Source organism: Canis lupus, chromosome 17, assembly GCF_011100685.1.
Source record: "Canis lupus familiaris isolate Mischka breed German Shepherd chromosome 17, alternate assembly UU_Cfam_GSD_1.0, whole genome shotgun sequence".
NCBI lineage: Eukaryota > Metazoa > Chordata > Mammalia > Carnivora > Canidae > Canis > Canis lupus.
In genome coordinates this window covers 55,616,639-55,636,708 of record NC_049238.1, presented here as the reverse complement: position 1 = coordinate 55,636,708, position 20,070 = coordinate 55,616,639, and the positions used below count along the sequence as shown (strand labels likewise).

At 35.7% G+C, this 20,070-nt stretch overlaps 1 long non-coding RNA gene across 3 annotated transcripts; it reads right to left on the bottom strand.

The window, feature by feature from the left end:
- Positions 1-3,291: 3,291 nt before the first annotated feature.
- LOC111090686 lies at positions 3,292-20,070 on the bottom strand. 3 transcript variants are annotated; one of them, XR_005372659.1, is made up of 5 exons: positions 19,936-20,070; positions 18,445-18,495; positions 16,922-17,012; positions 6,146-6,199; positions 3,292-3,650 (listed from the first exon to the last, which is right to left on the bottom strand). It is a non-coding gene; the product is annotated as an uncharacterized LOC111090686 (long non-coding RNA). The 3 variants fall into 3 exon arrangements; XR_005372660.1 differs by having other exon boundaries at positions 6,158-6,199; XR_005372661.1 differs by lacking the exon at positions 6,146-6,199.

Sequence of the window (20,070 nt, the reverse complement as noted above, 5' to 3'; positions counted from 1 at the left end):
AGGTGATCCGACATTGCTCATTTGGGACCATACTTCACTCACAGAGTATCAACACTAAAGTAGACCCTTAGAGTAGACAGAAAGATGCAATTTGTTTTTTGCTTGGCTCTCCATTAAAGCCCTTATTGGGAGAGGTACTCTACATGGGGAGTGTCAGTGAGCTATGTATGTAGCATATGCACCCTGCTGGATTAGGGGTCCCAAAATTAAGTGCATGCCGGGCCAATGAGATAACCTAAAGGAGTGCAGGGGAGGAGGAGGGAGGGATAGAAGAAGGGGATATGTACACACTGGATGTGTGTGTTTTTTTTTTAAGATTGTATTTATTTATTCATGAGAGACACAGAGACAGAGACATAGGCAGAGGGAGAAGTAAACTCTCTATGGGGAGCCTGATGTTGGACTTGATCCCAGGACCCTAGGATCACAACCTGAGCCAAAGGCAGATGCTCAACCACTGAGCCACCCAGGTGCCCCTACACACTGGATATGTAAATGGCGAGTACTATGTATGGCAAACTGGAGAGGTCATGCCCAACCAAAAAGAACATCTTTCTAGAGTATGATAATTGAGATCACAGACCCTGGAGTAGGCTCCACCACTTGCTAGTCATGTGACAAGTTTAGGCAGTTCCCTAATCTCTCCATGTCCTCATTTTGTTTCCTCATCCACAAAATCTGGATAATAACAGAATCCATCTCATAGGGTCATTAGGAAGAGTAGATAAATTAACATGTATATAATTTAGAAGCCAAAGTAATAAGTACCATCACTACTATGTTATGATAATGGTGAATACTTATATAATGCAGACTTTTACCTGGCATTAGTTGAAACACAGTTGCTTTGATTAATTTTCACAATAACTTGTGAGATAAGCACAGTTACCAGTCTCATCTTGCCGAGAAGTGAACCACAAGGAAGAAGCTGGCCCAAGTTCACAAAGCTAGTGAGTGGTAGCGTTGGACTGCAGACCAACAGGCTATCACCACCACATGCCAGCACAAATCAATCAGCACTCTCCATCTGTAATGAGCAGCCACTGAACTCGGGCCAGCGTGTATCAGGTGGAATGTGGATTCAGCTTTACCTGCCCATTCTATTGTTTTCTCTTTAAAGAACAACTATAAATCTGAATTTTTGTGCATTACTTAGCATGCTCAATTTTTAAAAATCACTATGTAAGTCAAAGAGAACACATGTCTGAGCCACTTTTGGCCACACACGTGAACTCTGCATGGACCCTGGAGGCGAGGAGAGGGTAATGTAGTGGCTGGTTATCCTGCAAAACATGCAGGAGCATCAGCCTTTCTGCATGCTGGGTACTGTGCCCAACTCCCGGAAGGGCAATTTGTTCCTGATGCTTCATAGGGCACCCCTTCCTCTGTCCTGGAGCCTTCTGGCCCTTTTACTTTCTTTACTCTCATGTTTCCTTAGACCAAGACCACAGAAATTCTTCTCATGCCTAGTTACCTGCTGGGTTCAGAAACTGAAACTTGATTCCTCCCTCCTTCTGAATGGACAATTATTTCTAAAGGTGCAAGAGAGGGATGTCAGTACACACTATTGCCATTAAACCCATCATGTATCCCTTCTTAAAAATTCCTTTGATTCTAATCTCTTTGTATGTAAAATAAGCACCCTCCCTACATTTCCAGTTCTTGAAATTTTGAAGTTCTTGATGATGTGGTCACTTCATGCAAGGCATACCTGAAGAGTAGGACTATAAAACCAGATAAATTCATCTTCCAGAGGAAGACCTGTGGCTGTGGCTTGAATTACAGCTCACATATCTGGCCTGTCCAATTGAAAACATGAGATTTAGATATGTGTCATGATGACATAACATTATTTTCCCAAAATAAACAGAGGCTATTTGTTCCAGCTGGATCTTATTAGTGGTTTTCCTATTTTGCTTTTGGTCAGCCCCCAGGCCAGCCTCCCAAGCTGAGCTTCTTGTAAGGCCAAGAAATGGAAGGTGAGAGGTTCTCTCCCGAAAGAGGTATAAAGAGGCAGCCCTGATCTGGAATCAGATCCTGAAGCAAAGTTCTCAGCAGATGCTGCATTAAAAAAGACAAAACAAAACAAAACAAAACAAAACCTTTTTTTCTTTTAAGTTTCTATGGTTAGAAATGTGCAGCTTTCATTTATAAATTTCAGTGTTCTTCAGACATGCAGAATTATTGCCATATTCAGCAGTTGCATTTTAGTCTATGAAATATTTGCATTGCTTCTCTGAGTGCTTAAGGACAGCCGCTGAAGTCCTCCCTGTGGAAGAGCGCTTCCGCATGTTCACAATGGGAAATTTATGATTTTCACTTCACTTAACTCCTCAGAGCCAAATCTCATCATTTGTGTTGAAGACCTTAAAGGCATGCAGTGTTGTGGAAAGAAAGGTTCAGTGGAGCTGAGAGAGGAAGACTGAAAGGGAAACAAGAAGCTGAAGGAAAAAAAAAGAGGCTGAAGGAAAGGTAGAGGGAGACTGCTTTTATGATCTTAGAAAGGGGTAGGAATATACAAGCAATAGCTTTGAAAATTCTGGCTGTTGCTGGATTTTATTTGTATGTAATAGTGGTTCTAGGGACTCTACTGTAGAAAATATAATTATGGGCCATTAATTTTCACAATTTACAATAATGCAATCAAACTTAGCACAAAGGCATGGGCACAAATCCATCAATTATTTAATGCCCTCCTGGTCTGGAATACAGATATATATATATATATATATATATATATATATATATATATATACAGGTATATATATATATATATATATTCTCAGTGAGAAATAAAATCTGAATATCTATGTTAGCACAATCTCCCTGCTGTTGGAAAGTCTACATGGAAAGCCAAATTATAATGAGAAAGTGACTTGATGAGCATGGAATCCAAGCCAGAGAGTCAGCCTGAGAATCCCGCTGCATTCATCTCCCCAGGGGACCAAGTGCCGGAAATGCAGTGGGAAAGAGGCAGCTTTTGTCTCCTCTCTCTCCAGACTTTATACTTTCTCTAGAATCCTCTTGGTAACCTTACTTACCTTTGATTGGTAACACCATTAATAGGCAACAATTTTCTTCCACACTGTTGTATCTTCATTAAATTTCCAGACTCTGCTCTGTTTAAATTAGGAAATCACTAGCCCCACAGGGCTTCTGAAGTTATTATTCCATTATAATGTATTAATTTTACTAGTTGACTCTTGTTAGAGGGATATACTTCTTCCCCACTCCTTAAGTCTTCATGCAGAAGGATTTTTTTTTTAAGATTTTATTTATTTATTCATGAGAGACACACAGAGAGAAGCAGAGACATAGGCAGAGAGAGGTGGGACTCAATCCCAGAACTCAGGGATCACATCCTGAGCCGAAGGCAGACACTCAACCGCTGAGCCACCCAGGCATTCCCATGTAGAAGGATTTCCATCAAGGTAGCACTACTGATGTTCCTTTTAGGAGGTAGAAGTGATTTATTTTATAGATGAGTTTGAGAAATAGTCCTGGATGATTCTGCCTTTTCTAGGACCCCTCTCCAGATCTACAGGCTGGCAAGAAGGATACAGTCCAAGTCTCCTGCTATGCAACAAGGGGCCTGTCCCTCAGGTCCTGGTCCTGGTCCCTTGGGTCAGTGATCAGATGCATGAACCTGTCTAAATCAGAGGAAGAAAGGGGTATAATTATTGGACCCACCTCTGGATACTTTATAGACCCCTATACCAGCCACAAGGAATGTGCCAGCAAGCACACAGTGCCACGTGGATAGATATTTGAGCTCTGTTTGCCTTCTCAATTCCTGTAGCACCAGAGTCACTTATAAGCATTCAGGTTGCATTGAGAATTCTATTGTTGCTTTCTTAAGTTTTGAATTTTTGTTAAACAGTGACAGAGTACTTTGGCCTGAGTAGGGATCAACTTATGTTTGATAAATAACTAACTTCACTATTAATATTTGAATTTTTCCTTTACCTATCTTGTCTCCTTTATGATATCAAGACCTTAAGAAAGGCCCGAGGGCCTTTCAGAATCCTAAAGATGGTTAACTCCCTCTTGACACTTTGATGTTTTTTCTACTCTTTTATCCTTATTCCAGTTGCTGCCTAAGTGCATTTCCTTTAGGCCATCTACTCCTATTCCCATTCAGCTCAGCTCTTCTTCCCACTCCTTCCTCCCGGGCCTCATCCCACCAGAGACTTCCCTTCCATTCCTTTCCATTCCACTCATTTAACATTTCCTTTCCATGAAACCTCTTCTGGGTACTCCTCTAACATCCCTCTGCCCTACTCTGTTTCCCAGCCACCTTCAGGAAGAGACTCCAGAGCTCCCAGAGCAGGGAAATGGAACCGGCATTCTCCTTCCTCTTTTTTGCCCTTTCTAAATCAGTGTTCATTTAAACTTGACTCAAAATCCACTTGAAGCTCATAACACATTTTTTCTTTCTGTTCAGATGCTGCACTTCAAAACCAAGCAGACCATCTGTCACTTAAATATTGTCATATTTGATAATGTTCTTTTATTGTTTTTGCTTTGAGTATTTCTTCATGATTACATTTCTTTTTTCTTTTCTTTCTTTTCTTTCTTTTCTTTCTTTCTTTCTTTCTTTCTTTCTTTCTTTCTTTCTTTCTTTCTTTCTTCTTCCAACAGAGAATGAGGGGGTGGGGAAGGGAGAAAATTTTAAGCAGACTCACATTGAGCACAGAGCCTGAGGTAGGGCTTAATCTCAGAACTCTGTGATCACAACCTGAGCCCAAACCAGAGTCAGTTGCTCAACCCACTGCACCACTTAAGCACCCCATTTTCATCCTTATTTTTCAACAGGAAGTTGAAAAGAGACAACTTGCCATTATCAGGCCACAAATTCTATCACTATGTTCACCTCATATTATAGCTAGCATTTTGAAAGCATTCTTTTTCCCTCACATCCCACCCAATCTTCAACCAACAACCTGTATCCAACATGGCAGTAAGCAAAGAGAGATGCACAAAGACTGAATTGTTACCTGGCACACTTAGTAACTAAGAAAATACAGCATACACTGAACACTGCATTCTATAAAGTCTTTCCAGTTGCAAGCTATATATGACAGTCTCTAATCAGCCTAAAACTAAAGTGGTAGCTGGAGATCTTTTCTCAGTCTAATTGACCTCACTAGGTGAATTATTAGCAGGCAGTGCAAATTGAACTGGGCACAATAAACATCAAATTCACTTTCCAGTTTAAATTTGAAAGAGGGAAGCTGCAAGCTACCAAGTAGGCAGTGGGGAAAACAAAATATGTACACCTTATGAAAAGTTACTTTATCATAAGGAAAAACAAAACATTGTTCTAAAGGCTTGGAGAAAGATAATTTTTCTCAGGGAAAAAAAGTCCTAGAAGTCCTCCAAAAGACACAAGTGGATGTAGCTTCTATTAAATAGAAGCAAGAAAACCAAAGGAAAAATTGATTTAAATGAAGGAGGAGATTTGAAGAGAATTAATTAAAATAAAGAATTGCTGTAAAAAAAGAAAAAAGTGCAAGAGCAGAGTTCCACTTGTTGGATAAAGATGCTATTATCACTCCCGCTGTAACTAAAGAAAATGCCAGATAAATGGGGAAAAAAATCTGTAGTCTTATTTAAAGCCGTCTGTGGGTACTTTTTAATTAAAGGCATCTAATGTTGTTGGGGATGCATAGAAGTTCAAATGAATTAAATTCCAGAGAGGAATTAGGCTTTCTTAGGTGAGCAACTGGTAGTTGCTTTCTTCCCTGGAGGCACTGACTCTACTTAGGATAACAGGTAGGCTTAGCAGTGAGGTGCTATGAGTAAAGGACTTGCCTGAGTTAAAAGCAAACTCCCTGAGCTTATGAGAGCTACATGGGCTGGCATGGTAGATTGAAACCTGGAGGAGCCCATATATAGAGCTAGGTCTCCCTACTTAGCAGTTTTTCCCCTCCAGCCTTCTATTGAGTGAACACTGATAAGGACAGGCTGAGAGTGAAAGGACAAGAAAGATATCATAATTTTGTGATACTCATATTCCAAAGCCCTGACAACCAAAACAACAGGTGAACTGAAATCATCATAAATTAGAACATCAGTAAGATGGAGGAATAGGAGATTTCTACTATCATCCCTTCATAGAAGCATGAATTTAACAACTACTCACAGATGAAAGTACCTTTGTTGGAGTCTAGGAGTCCAGCCAAGAAGTTCCAGTGCACTGTTGGAGCAAATATTCCAAGAATAGACACATCAAAGAAGGTAAAAACAGTTTTTTTTTTTATCTGCATCACCTCTCCCCCAAATTGGCACAGCTCAGTGCTAATAGAGATCCCCTCAGCCTGTAATTTCTGTCACAGGGAAAGTGAGAGCACAGTAAGTGAGCACCTAGATCCATCAACCATGTGGAACCCTGCCCAAGAGGCCCACTTCTTTGTCACCTTACCCAGATTACTAAGGAGGTCAGAATAGCTAAGTGATGTGAAGTGACTGGGAGTACAGAGGAAAGGCCACAAATGCTACAAACCACTCCACAGACAATAAGGATGCCTACCCACAATAATTTTCCAGTAACTGATCCCAAAGAAATGGAGAGCAACAAAATTCCCTGACAAAGAATTCAAAATAATTATTTTAAGGAATCTCTGCAAACTGCAAGAGAACACAGAGAGACAACTCAAAAAAAAAATCAGAAATAAATAACAGGAGCAAAATGAAACGTTCAATAGAAAAGAAATATTTTTTTTTAAAAGATCGAGTTCTAGAGCTAAAGAACATAATGGATGAAATGAAAAATGCAATATATAGCATCATCAACAGACATAATCAAGCAGAAGAAAATATCTTTGAACTGAAGACAGGTGATTTTAAATTATCTAGTCAGAGGAGAAACATGAAAAAAGGATGAAAAAGAATGGAGAAAGCCTAAAGGATTTATGTGACACCAGCAAGAGGGCTAACATTCTCATTATGAGGGTTCCAGAAGGAGAAGAGAGAGAAATAGAAGTGCATTTAAAGAAATAATGGCCAGGTGCCTTGGTGTCTCAGTCGGTTAAGCACCTGCCTTCAGCTCAGGTCATGATCCCAGGGTCCTGGGATTGAGTTCTGTGTTGGGCTCCTTGCTGAGTAGGGAGCATGCTTCTCCCTCTCCCTCTGCCTGCCACTCCTCCTGCTCTCTCTCCCTCAAATAAATAAATAAAATCTTTTATTTATTTTTTTTAAAAAAGAAAGAATTGCTAAAAATTTCCAAACATGGAGAGAGATATGGATATCCAGGTTCATATCCTAGAAGCAACAAAGGTCCCCAACAGATTCAAACTAAAGAAGACTTAGCCTAGACATATTATAGTAAAGAATCGCTGGGAGGGGTCCCCTGGGTGACCTCAGTCAGTTAAGCATCTGACTCTTGCTTTAGGCTCAGGTAATGATTTCATGTATCTTGAGATCCAGCCCCATGTTGGACCCAACACTCAGTGGGAGGTCTGCTTGAAGATTGTCTCCTGCCCTTTCCTCAATTCATGCTCCCTCTCTCTCTTTCTCAAATAAATACATATTAAGAAAAAAAGAATTACTGGGAAACAAAAGTAAAAATGAACTTTTGGGACTTCATCCAGATAAAAACCTTCTGCACATCAGAAATAATCAACAAAACTAAAAGATAAACCATGAAATGGGAAACCATATTTGCAAATGACATATCAGATAAAGGGCTAGTATCCAAAATCTTTAAAACTCAACACCCTAAAAAAATAAAAAATCCATTTAAGAAATGGGCCAAAGTCATGAACAGACTTTTCTCCAAAAAAGACATACAAATGGCTAACAGATACATGAAAAAAATGTTCAACATCATTCATTATCAGGGAAACACAAATCAAAACCACAATGAGATATCACCTTACACCTTCAGAATGGCTAAAATTAACAACTCAGGAAGGTGAAGATACAGAGAAAGGGGAACAGTCTTACACTGTGATGGGAATGCAGACTGGTGCAGCCACTCTGGAATATAATATAGAGGTTCCTCAAAAAGTTAAAAATAGAACTATCCTGTGACTCAGCAATTGCACTGCTAGTATTTATCCAAAAGATACAAAAATAGTGATTTGAAGGGACACATGCACCCCAATGTTTATAGCAGGACTATCTACAATAGCCAAAACATGGAAAGAACCTAAACGTCCATCAGATGATGAATGGATAAAGATGTGGTACATATATACAATGGAATATTACTCAGCCATCAAAAGGAATGGAATCTTGTCATTTGCAATGATGTGGAAAGAACTAAAGTATATTATGCTTAGTGAAATAAGACAGTCACAGAAAGACACATACCATTATTATTTCACTTATAGATGGAATTTTAAGAAGCAAAACAAATTAATATAGGGGAAGGGAAGGAAAAATAAAATAGAGAAGGAGGCAAACCATAAGAGACTTTTAAATATACGGCACAGGGATCCCTGGGTGGCGCAGCGGTTTGGCGCCTGCCTTTGGCCCAGGGCGCGATCCTGGAGACCCGGGATCGAGTCCCACGTCGGGCTCCCGGTGCACGGAGCCTGCTTCTCCCTCTGCCTGTGTCTCTGAGCCTCTCTCTCTCTCTCTGTGACTATCATGAATAAATAAATAAAATCTTTAAAAATAAATAAATAAATAAATAAATAAATAAATAAATAAATAAATATACGGCACAAACTGAGGGTTGTTGGAGGGGAGGTGGGTGGGAGGATGGGGTAATTGGGTGATGGGCATTAAGGAGAGCACTTGATGTAATGAGCAGTGGGTGTTATATGCATCTGATGAATCACTAAATTCTACCCCTGAAACTAACACTATAACTATATATGAACTAACTTGAATTTAAATAAAATCTTGAAATTAAAAAAAAAAAAGGATTGCTAAAGGGAGTTATTCAAGCAGAAACAAAAGGATACTAATTAATTATATGAAAATACATGGAAACATAAAATTTACTGGTAAAGGTAAGTAAAGTAAAATTCAGAATAATATTGTATTGGTGGTGTGTAAATCATTTATAACTAGGTTAAAACACAAAAGTATTAAAAATAACTGTAACTATGATAATTTGTTAATGAATGCACAATATAAGAAGATATGAATTGTAGTATCAAAAACAAAATGTGGAGAGAAGCAACACTGTAGAATTTTTATATGTAATTCGAGTTGAGTTATAATCAGCTTAAAAAGAATGTTATAAGAATTTTTTTTAAAAAAGAATTTTTATGTAAGCCTCCTCTTAACCACAAAGCAAAAAATCTATAAATACACAAAAGATAAAGAGCAAGGAATTAAAGCATACCACTACAGAAAATGATCAAATCACAAAATAAGAGCATGAGAGTAAGGGAGAAACACAGAAACTGCAAAACACCCAGAAAATAATTAATAGAATAACAACAAGAAATCCTTATGTATCACTTATTACTTTAACTATTCTTTAAGCATAGATGGATTAAATTCCCCAGTCAAAAGACACAGAACAGTTTAATGGATTAAAAAAAAAGAAACCCACAAGACTAAAATGTGTGCTACCTACAAGAGAGTCACTTCGCTTTTTTTTTTAACTCTTTTAAAATTTCCAATATAGTTAATACACAGTGTTATAATAATTTCAGGTGTACAATATAGTGATTCCATGATTCTATGTATTCCTCGGTGTTCATCATGATAAGTTTACTCTTAATCTGCTTCACCTATTTCACCCATTCTCCAGATTTCAAGATATGCTACAAGGTGTAGTAACCAAAATGGCATTGTATTGGCACAAAAATGACACATAGATCAATAAAACAGAATAGAGAACCAGAAATAAGGCCAGGATTCTATAGTCAATTAATCTTCAACAGAGGAGGCAAGGATATGCAATGAGGAAAGGAAAGGATATGCAAACAGTCTCTTCAACAAATGTTGTTGGGAAAACTGCACAGATACATACAAAAGAATGAAACTGGAGGACAATTGGAAGGCTCAGTCAGTTAAGCAATCAACTCTTAGTTTCAGCTCAGGTCATGATTTCAGGGTTGTGAGAGCAAGCCCTGCATAAGGCTCTGCTCTGGACACTGAGTCTACTTGAAATTCTCTCTCTTTCTCTCTCCCTGCTGGATCGTGTGCACTCTCTCTCACTTTCACTGTAAAATAAATGAATAAAATCTTGAAAAAATAAAAAAAGAATAAAATCGGACCACCTTCTTACACCATACACAAAAAAATAAACTCAAAACAGATTAAGGACTTAAATGTGAGACCATAAAATCCTAAAAGAGAGCACAGACAGTGATTTCTCTGACATTGGCCATAACAACATTTTTGTAAATGTGTCTCATGAGGCAAGGGAAACAAAATCAAAAACAAATTATTGGAAACAATCAACAAAACCAAAAGACAACTTAGCAAGTGGGAAAAGATATTTGCAAATGACATATCTGATAAAGAGTTAGTATACAAAATATATAAAGAACTTATACAAAAAATAAAGAACTTATACAATTCAACACCAAAAAACAAATAATCCAATTAAAAATAGGCAGAAAATATGAACATTTATCCTTAGAAGACATACAAATACCAACAGACACATGAAAAGATGCTCAATATCACAATCAGAGAAATGCAAATCCAAACTACAATGAAATATCACCTCACACTTGTCAGAATTGCTAAAATCAAAATTGTGAAAGTTATGTTAGCTTTAAAGACACACATAGACTGAAAGTGAAGTGATAGAAAAAGATATTCATGCAAATGGAAACCAAAACAGAGCAAAGTTAGGTATACTCATATCAGACTAACTAGGTTTTAACTCAAAAGCTGTAATAAGAGACAGAGGTTATTATATAGTAATAGAGGAGTAAATTCATTAAGAGGATATAATAATTATAAATATATAGGTACACAACATTGGGGCACCTAAATATGTAAAGCAAATACTTAACAGCTCTGAAGAGACAACTGAACAGCAGTACAATAATTCTAGGGGATTTTGATACTCAATTTTCAGCAATTGATGGCTCATTCAGACATAAAATCAATAAAGTAACATTTGACTAAAACTATACATTAGTTCTACCTAACAGACATATACAAAACATTCCATCCAACAGCAGCAGAATACACATTTTTCCCAAGCACACCTATAACATTCTCCAGGATAGATCATTTATTGAGCCAAAAATAAATCTTAACAAATTTAAGAAGCTTGAGACTATATCAAGCATCTTTTCTGACCACAATGGTATGAAACTAGAAACCAATAACAGAAGGAAAAAAGATAAATTCACAAATATGTGAAAAGTAAACAACACATTCCTTAGTAATTAATAGGTTAAAGAAAAATACAAAAAGGAAATTTAAAAAATTATGAGACAAACAAAAGTGGAAATACAATATAACAAAACAAAAGGCATTCAGCAAAAACAGTTCTAAGAAGAAAAGTTATAAATACCTACCTTAAGAAAAAAGAAAAATCTCAAATAAGCAATCTAATATTACATTGTATGTAACTAGAAAAAGAACTAAGCCCAAAATTATCTAAGAAAACAAAACCAAACAAAGAGCAGAGCAGAAATACATGAAATCGAGACTAGAAAATTTTGGAAGAGATCAATGAAACTAAGAGTTGTTTTTTTTGAAAAGATAAACATAATTGGCAAATATTTAGCCAGAGTAAGACAAAAAAGGAAGACTCAAGTAAATAATTCAAAATTGAAAGTGGAACTGTTACAACTCATACAACAGAAATACAAAAAAAATTATAAAATATTACTATGTACAATTATATACCAACAAATTGGATAACTTAGAAGAAACAGATAAATTTACATAAACAAGAATCTATGAATACTGAATCCTAAAGGAAAACACCTGAATAGACTTAAAGAGCAGGGATATTGAATCGACAATTGAAAACCTGCCAACAAAGATAAACCCAAAACCTAATGGCTTCACTGGTGAATTCTACCATATAAAGAATTAGTATCAATTCTTTTCAAATTCTTTCCAAAAACTGAAGATGAAGGAATACTTCCAAAATCATTTTACAAGGCCAGCATTACCCTAATACCAAAGCTACAAGAAAAGGTATAAGCTAATATCCCTGATGAACATAGATGCAAAAATCCTCAACAAAATACTAGAAAATTGAATTCAACAGAACAGTAAAAGCTTTAAACACCTGATCAACTGAGATTTATCCCTGGGATGCAAAGATAATTCAACATATACATATCAATCATTGTGATTTACCACATTAACAGAATGAAGGATAAAAATCAAATAATTACCTCAATAGATATAGAAAGCATTTGACAAAATTAAAAATTCTTTCATGATAAAAACCCTCAACAATTTGCATATAGAAGGAACGGACTTCAGCTTAATAAAGGCCATATGTGAGAAATCCATAGCTATCATCATACTCAATAGTGAAAAGCTGAAATCTCTAAGAATAGGAATAAGGCAAGGATGGCTACTCTTGCAACTTCTATTCAATGTAGTACTAAAAGTCCTTGCCAGACCAATTAGGCAAGAAAAAGAAATAAAAGGCTTCCAAAAGGGATATGAGGAAGGAAAATTGTCTTCACAGATGGCGTGATCATATGCCTTTAAATACTTCACAAAAAAACTGTTAGAATTAATGAATTCAGTAAAGCTGCTAGATACAAAATTAACATACAAAAATCATTTGTGCTTCTATACTGACTGTCCAGAAAAAAAATAAAGAAAATAAACCTACTAATAATAGCATCAAAAAGAATAAAATATTTAGGAATAAATATAGCCAAAGAAGTGTAAGATATGAATGTTGAAAACTATAAAATATTAATAACAGGGATTGGAGAAGATAAAAATAGTGAAAAGATAGCCATATTCCTGAATTGGAAGGTTTAGTATTGCCAAAATATCCATACTAAAAAAAAAAAAAAGTCCATACTACCCAAAGTGATCTATAAATTCAATGCAATCCCAATGAAAATTCCAATAACATTTTTCATAGGAATAGAAAAAATCCTAAAATTCATATAGAACACAAAAGACTTTCAATAGCCAAAGCAATTTTAGCAAGAAGAACCAAGCTGGAAGTATCATACTTCCTGATTTCAAATTACAGTAGTTCCCCTTTATCCACAGGAGATATGTTCCAAAACCTCCAGTGGATGCCTGAAACTACAGATAATACTGAATCCTACATATACTGTATTTTTTCCTATACATACATACCTATGATAAAGTTTAATTTATAGATTAGGTACAGTAAGAGATTAACAAAAATAAGTAATAATAAATAGAACAATTTTAGCAATATACTGTAATAAAAGTTATGTGTCATCTCTCTCTCAAAATATCTTATTGTACTGTATCCACTTTTCTTTTTGTGATGATGTGAGGAGATAGAATGCTTATCTGATGAGATGAAGAGAAGTGAATGACATAGGCATTGTGATGCAGAATTAAGCCACTATTCTGATGATATGTCAGGAGGAAGATCTTCTTCTGGACCACAATAACAGAAACCATGGAAAGTGAAACTACAGATAAGGAGGGACTACTGTATGTTACAAAATTATTGTAATAAAAAAGTATGGTACTGGCATAAAAACAGATTCGTAGGCTAGCAGAACAGTATAGAAATCCCAGTAAAAATCTGCATGTATATAGTCAATCTTTAACAAAGGTGCCAGGAATCCACAATGGGGAAAGGATAGGCTTTTCAATAAATGGTGCTGGGAAAATTGATACTCACATGAAAGAAGAAAGAAAAGAAAGAAAGAAAGAAGAAGGAAAGAAAGGAAAGAAAGAAAGGAAGAAAGAAAGAAAGAAAGAAAGAAGAAAGAAAGAAAGAAAGAAAGAAAGAAAGAAAGAAAGAAAGAAAGAAAAAAGAAAGAAAGAAAGAAAGAAAGAGAAAGAAAGAAAGAAAGAAAGAAAGAAAGAAAGAAAAAGAAAAAGAAAGAGAGGAAGGGAGGGAAGGGAAGGGAAGTAAAAGAAGAAAAGAAAAGAAAAGAAAAGAGGAAGAAAATAGGAAGAAGGAAAGAAGGAAAGAAGAAATTGGATCCTTATCTTATACAATACACAAAAACTAACTCAAACTGTAAACTATAAACCTGAAACTGAAAACATAGGAGAAAAGCTCCATTGTGAGGCCTTGACAATGAGTTTTTAGGATTTGACACCAAAAACACAGGCAATAAAAGCAAAAATGAACAAGTAGGACATCAAAGTAAAACATTTCTATACAGCAAAGGAAACAATTAACAAAATTAAAAGGTAACCTATGGAATGGGAGAAAATATTTGTAAACCATATGTCCCATAAGTGGTTAATATCCAAATTATATAAGGAGCTCAAGTCAATAGCAAAAACAAAAACAAATGATCTGATTGAAAAGTAGCAAAGGATCAAAACAGACATTTTTCCAAAGAAATCATGCAAATGACCAAATGGCATATGAAAAGCTGTTCAACATCACTAATCATCATGGAAATGCAAATCTAAACCACAATAAGTTATCAACTCATACTTGTTAGGATGGCTATTATCAAAAAGTAAAAAAATGGGCAGCCCCGGTGGCGCAGCGGTTTAGCGCCGCCTGCAGCCCAGGGCGTGTTCCTGGAGACCCGGGATCGAGTCCCACGTCGGGCTCTCTGCGTGGAGCCTGCTTCTCCCTCTGCCTGTGTCTCTGCCTCTCTCTCTCTGTGTCTCTATGAATAAATAAATAAAATCTTTAAAAAAAAAAAAGTAAAAAAATAACAAGTGTTGGTGAGGATGTGGAAAAGCAGGAACCTTTATATACTGTTGGTGGGAATACAAATTGGTACAGCCATTATGAAAAACACTATGGAGATTCCTCCAAAAATAAAAAGTGGATTCAGCATTCCCACTTTTGGGTATATATACAAAGAAAATAAAATCACTATCCTGAAGAGATATCTATGTTCTCCTGTTAATTGCAGCATTGCCATCAATGTATGAATGGATAAAGAACATGTGGTATACATACCATAAAATATTGTTCAGTCTTAAAAAAGAAGACAACACATGGATGGACCTAGAGAACATTATACTATGTGAAATAAGCCAGAAACAGAAATACAAATATTGCATGATCTCACTTAGATGTATATACTCTAGGAAAGTCAAGTTTATAGAAACGGAGTATAAAGGGTGATTACTAGGGGATGGAGGGTAAGGAAATAGGGAGATGCTGGTCAAAGGGCACAAACTTTCAGTTATAATAAAGATAAGTTTTAGAAACTTAATAAACACCATGGTGACTATAGTTAATAATAATGTATTATATTATTGTGTACCTGAAATTTGCTGAGAGCGTATATTTTAAATATTCTTCACACGCAGAGACATACATACAAAGGTAACTATGTGAGATGATGGATATGTTAATTGCTTTGTGGTAATTATTTTACAATGTATGTATGTGTATATCAAAATGTTACATTCTACACCTTAAATGTGTACAATTTTTATTTGTCAATTATACCTCAATAAAATTGTTAAGAAAATAAATATATAAAAACAAGAGATAAGCTTAAATGAACTAAAGTGTTAACCTAACCCAACTCAGACTGATTCCTGATTAGATAGAAGAACTAGGTCCTACTCTGAAAGAGAAAAGAGCAAGTCCCTTTTAGGGCAAATATTTTACTCCAGTCTTTACCATTCTCATAAATATAACTTCTGGCATGCAATCAAATGGCAAATAAACAGAAACATGTGAAACATAATCAAGATAATAAAGTTAAATGAAGCAGATTTACAAATAACCTAGATGTTGGAATTATCAAGCAAGGACGTTAAAATTGCTTTCATAAGTATTTTAAAAATATAAAGGAAGAGATATACAAAGTGAATTTTAAAATGATAGATTTCATCAGATAAATAGAAACTCAAAAAGAACCAAATGGAAATTGTAGAACTGAAAAATACAGTATATGGAATGAGGAATTAATTTCCTGTGCTTAATAGTGAACTAGACAAAGCAGAAAGTGGATGTAGTGAACTCAAAAACAAGTCCATGTAAATTATCTAAATTAAAGGAGACAGACAAGAAGTCTGAAGAACAGAGTCTCACATACCAGTTAAATAACACTAAATTATATAAAAATATGTAGTTGAAGCCATAACAAGAGAAGGGGAAGAGAGAGACAGAGATAGAGGGACAGAGACAGAGATAAGGGGGCTGAAGAAATATTTGAAGATAGCTGAGAATTTTCCAAAATTGATGAAACTGCTCACACCCAGGTATGAAAAATTTCAGTGAAACCCCAAGCAGGATAAATAAAAATAAATACAAATGAATATCATGCCAAGAACTACATGGTCAAACTTCTGCAAACCAAAGTTAAAAAGAAAATAATAATAGCAGCCAGAAAATACACAGACACTACTGGCCCAGATGGCTTTACTAGTGAATTCTATCAAATGATCAAGGCAGAAATAATACCAATTCTATGCAAACTTTTCTAGAAAATAAAAGAGGAGAGAATACTTACCAACTCATGTTACAGGGACAGTTTTACTCTGACACAAAACCAGTAAAATATGTTATAAGAAAACTAAATTTCAAAAAAAAAAAAAAAAAGAAAACTAAATTTCAATATCCTTCATGAACATAGATGAAAACTTAACAAAATTTTAGCAACAATGTATAAAAATGATGAAATGACTATGTGGGGTTTATCCCATGATTGCAGAGTTGATTTAATAGTCGAAAATCAATCAATGTAATTTACCATATTAACAGACTAAAACAAATCTATGTTTTTATCTCAATAGATGCAGAGGATGCATGTGAAAAAAAATAGCATTGATTTAGGATTAAAATTCTCAGCAAGCTAGAAATAGAAGGGAGCATCCTTGTCCTGATAAGGGTCATCTACAGAAATTTACAGCAATATATTATACTTACTGGGGACAGATTGAATGCTTCTCTCTTGAAATTGGGAAAAAAGTAAGAATGTCTACTCTCACCTCTTCTCTTCAACATTGTAGTGGCAAACCTAGCCAATGCAATAAGAGAAGAAAAAGAGATTTAAAGATATATAAAATTGTCTTTATTTACATGATCATCCATGTGCAAAATCCTAAGGAATCTACAAAATAGCTACTACAGCAAATAATTGAGTTTAGCAAGTTTACGGGATACAAAATTAATTTATAAAAGTCAGTTGTATTTCCATACACTATAAATGAAAATCAAAATTAAAATGCCATTTATAATGGCATCAAAAATATAAAATGCTTAGGAATAAATCTGACAGAAGATGTGCATATCTGTGTACTGAAAACTATAAATCATTGTTCAGCAAAGTTAAAGACCTAAATACATGAAGAAATATACCATTTTCATGGATTAGAAGACTCAGTATTATGAAAATGTCAGTTCTTCCCAAATTGATCTGAGTGTCAAAACCACCTGAAACAAAATCCTAGGCAAATTTTCTGTACAAATTAACAAAGTGATTTAAAAATTGATCTAAATGTATCAAACCAACACATTGTACACCTTAAACTTAGACAATATTACATACTAATTACACTGCAATTTAAAAAACAATTAAAATTTGATAAGCAACATTTTTCTTTTCCACATTCCCATCCCTAACTTGGACCATAAATTTTATTGCTTTTATTTTTTTCCTTTCATTTTTGTTCTCACTTCTAGTAGGGAGTCCTATTGCATCTTATTGTCCTTCTTCTCAAGGTAGCCTTGTTCCCCTTCTTTTCCCTAGAACCATAATGGTGGCTTCAAAGAAACATGACTATATATTATTAGAAATGAAAAATATATCAACTTATCAGTTTAAAAATATTTTCCCCATGAAAAACAGTGTTCAGAAACATAGGGCTGCCTTACAACACATTGACCTCTGTTCCTGGAAGCATTCAAGACAGACGGAACTATCTTAATTCAATATTCTTATAGAACATCTACCATGAATCAGACACTGGAATATAGTAGTAAATAAGGTAGATTTGGTCTTTGTTTTCATGAGTCTTAAAACCTAGTCGCATGTCAAGGATACTGGGGATTTCCACATAAAGTAGAAATTTGAACTAGATGACCTGAGAGTTCTCTTCTGGAGATCTATGAATCTATGTTTCTGAGATTAAAAACAAAAATGACAACAAAACAGACCTTTGTCTTCTAACAAGGCAAATGCTTCTCTTGTGCCCTCTCTGGGTTTGACAATGTTAGACTGAGTGCAAAGGAATAAAGAACCCCGACACCTATGAAAGCACCCCTCCAAGCCTAAAACAGAAGAATTTTCCTGGCTTCATCATTAATCAAATTAATCTTGTACATGAAAGCTCTTGTGGACTTCTGCCAGAGGGAAATGCCAAACACATGGTCTCAGTCCATTCTTACCCCTGGGAAAGCTTGGAAGGAACTATGTCAGAAAATACAAATCTATTTCCAGGAAAGCTCACCTTCTGGCATTGCCCCCCTCTCCTGGCTCTGGATGCTGCTTCAGGGATTCCCTGTTTCAGGAAAGTGAGGCAAACATTAGCCAATTCAAGCCAGAGTGAGCAGATGGGCTGCCATTCTGGGAACATTCTAGACATTTTCCTTAAAGAACTAACACAGAAACAAGGGACAATTCCGTGAAAACATTGAGTTGTAACTAGACTCATGGCCTAGGCACACTAGGCAAAGAGGCCCCAAGAGTAGACTTGCTAGAGTCAGGGTGGAGGGGACAGTTGGCTTCACTTGTATACACAAATCAATTTAATTATCCTTGCCTCACTGGACATGATCACTGCTCCCTCCCAAAGAAACCCCATAGGTCTGCAAGCTGATGTCTTGTTGCAGCTCTAGTATTTAGGAAAAGGCTTGAAATGTTTCAGAAAAGGACGTGAATGGACATCAAATCATCATCCCATTAACAGTTTTGTCCAAAGTGCTTTTTTGCAGCCTTTATGTCTTTGCTCATGCTTTTTCTTCCTGGGATGTTCTCTGCCTTCTGTTCTGTTGGAGCCCTGCTGTCGTGTGTGTGTGTGTGTGTGTGTGTGTGTGTGTGTGTGTGTGTGTTTTCCCCTTGGATTATCTCTAGTGCTACTTCTTTTGTGAAACTTTTCTGGATTCTTTCAGCTTCAAGTGCTCTCTCTTCTCTCTGCATTCTAAATTCTCTTATAGCAAATATTACACTTTCTATTGCATTTTGTGTATTCTGTGGATGCCTTACCTTTTTAAAAATTAAATTCCAAGTATCTTATGGACAGAGATCATATCTTATTCTTTACATCTAATCCTAAAATAGGTTAGATAGGTTGCATTTCCCCCCAACCATTGTTCATTTGTACATGATGGGGTTAAGAAACGCTGGGGGGAATAAGTAAACAGTCTTTATAGCAATCAGTGGTAAAGGTCAGAACACTCCCATTCCTGCAAAGGGTACATCAAGGTCTCTCTTACAGTTTCTCTAAGGTCAACAATGGCTCTTTGTATCTCAATAATCTAGAAAACTAAATTCCCACTCAGCAATGCCTAATTCACCCTGAATTCAGAAATAAGCAGAATTTCCCAGATCACTGGAGCTTACTTATTTGAATCCAATATTTTAGAAGTGATTTACAAAGCATACTTTTCAACATGCATTTTGAATATCTCTGGAAAAGTCCAAAAGAGATAGGTTATAGTGGTTGTATCGATAGGGGATAACTTGGAGATTACGAATAGAGGTGGAAGGAAATCTACTTTTCAGTATGTACCATTTTGTCCTTTTTGAATTTTGAATGATGTACATCTATTACCTACATATTAATTTAACACTGATGGCATGCTTCCTTACTGCCTTAAATATAGTTACCGAAGCTAATTTAATTTTTCTTTCTGAATAGAGGTCCAGGATCATCATTATCAATATTATTTATTGTCTTGTTCCTAAATAGAATTATTCCAACAAAGGATATTAAAGTTACCCAGAGCTATCTTCCCTTATACTAAATGGCTCCAAAATTTCTAAGCCTCCAGAAGTTTTGGGTTTGGTTTACTTGTTAGATTCTCTATCTCTTCCCTGGCAGGTATCTCTTTTTGTTGTTATTCTAGTGGTTGCT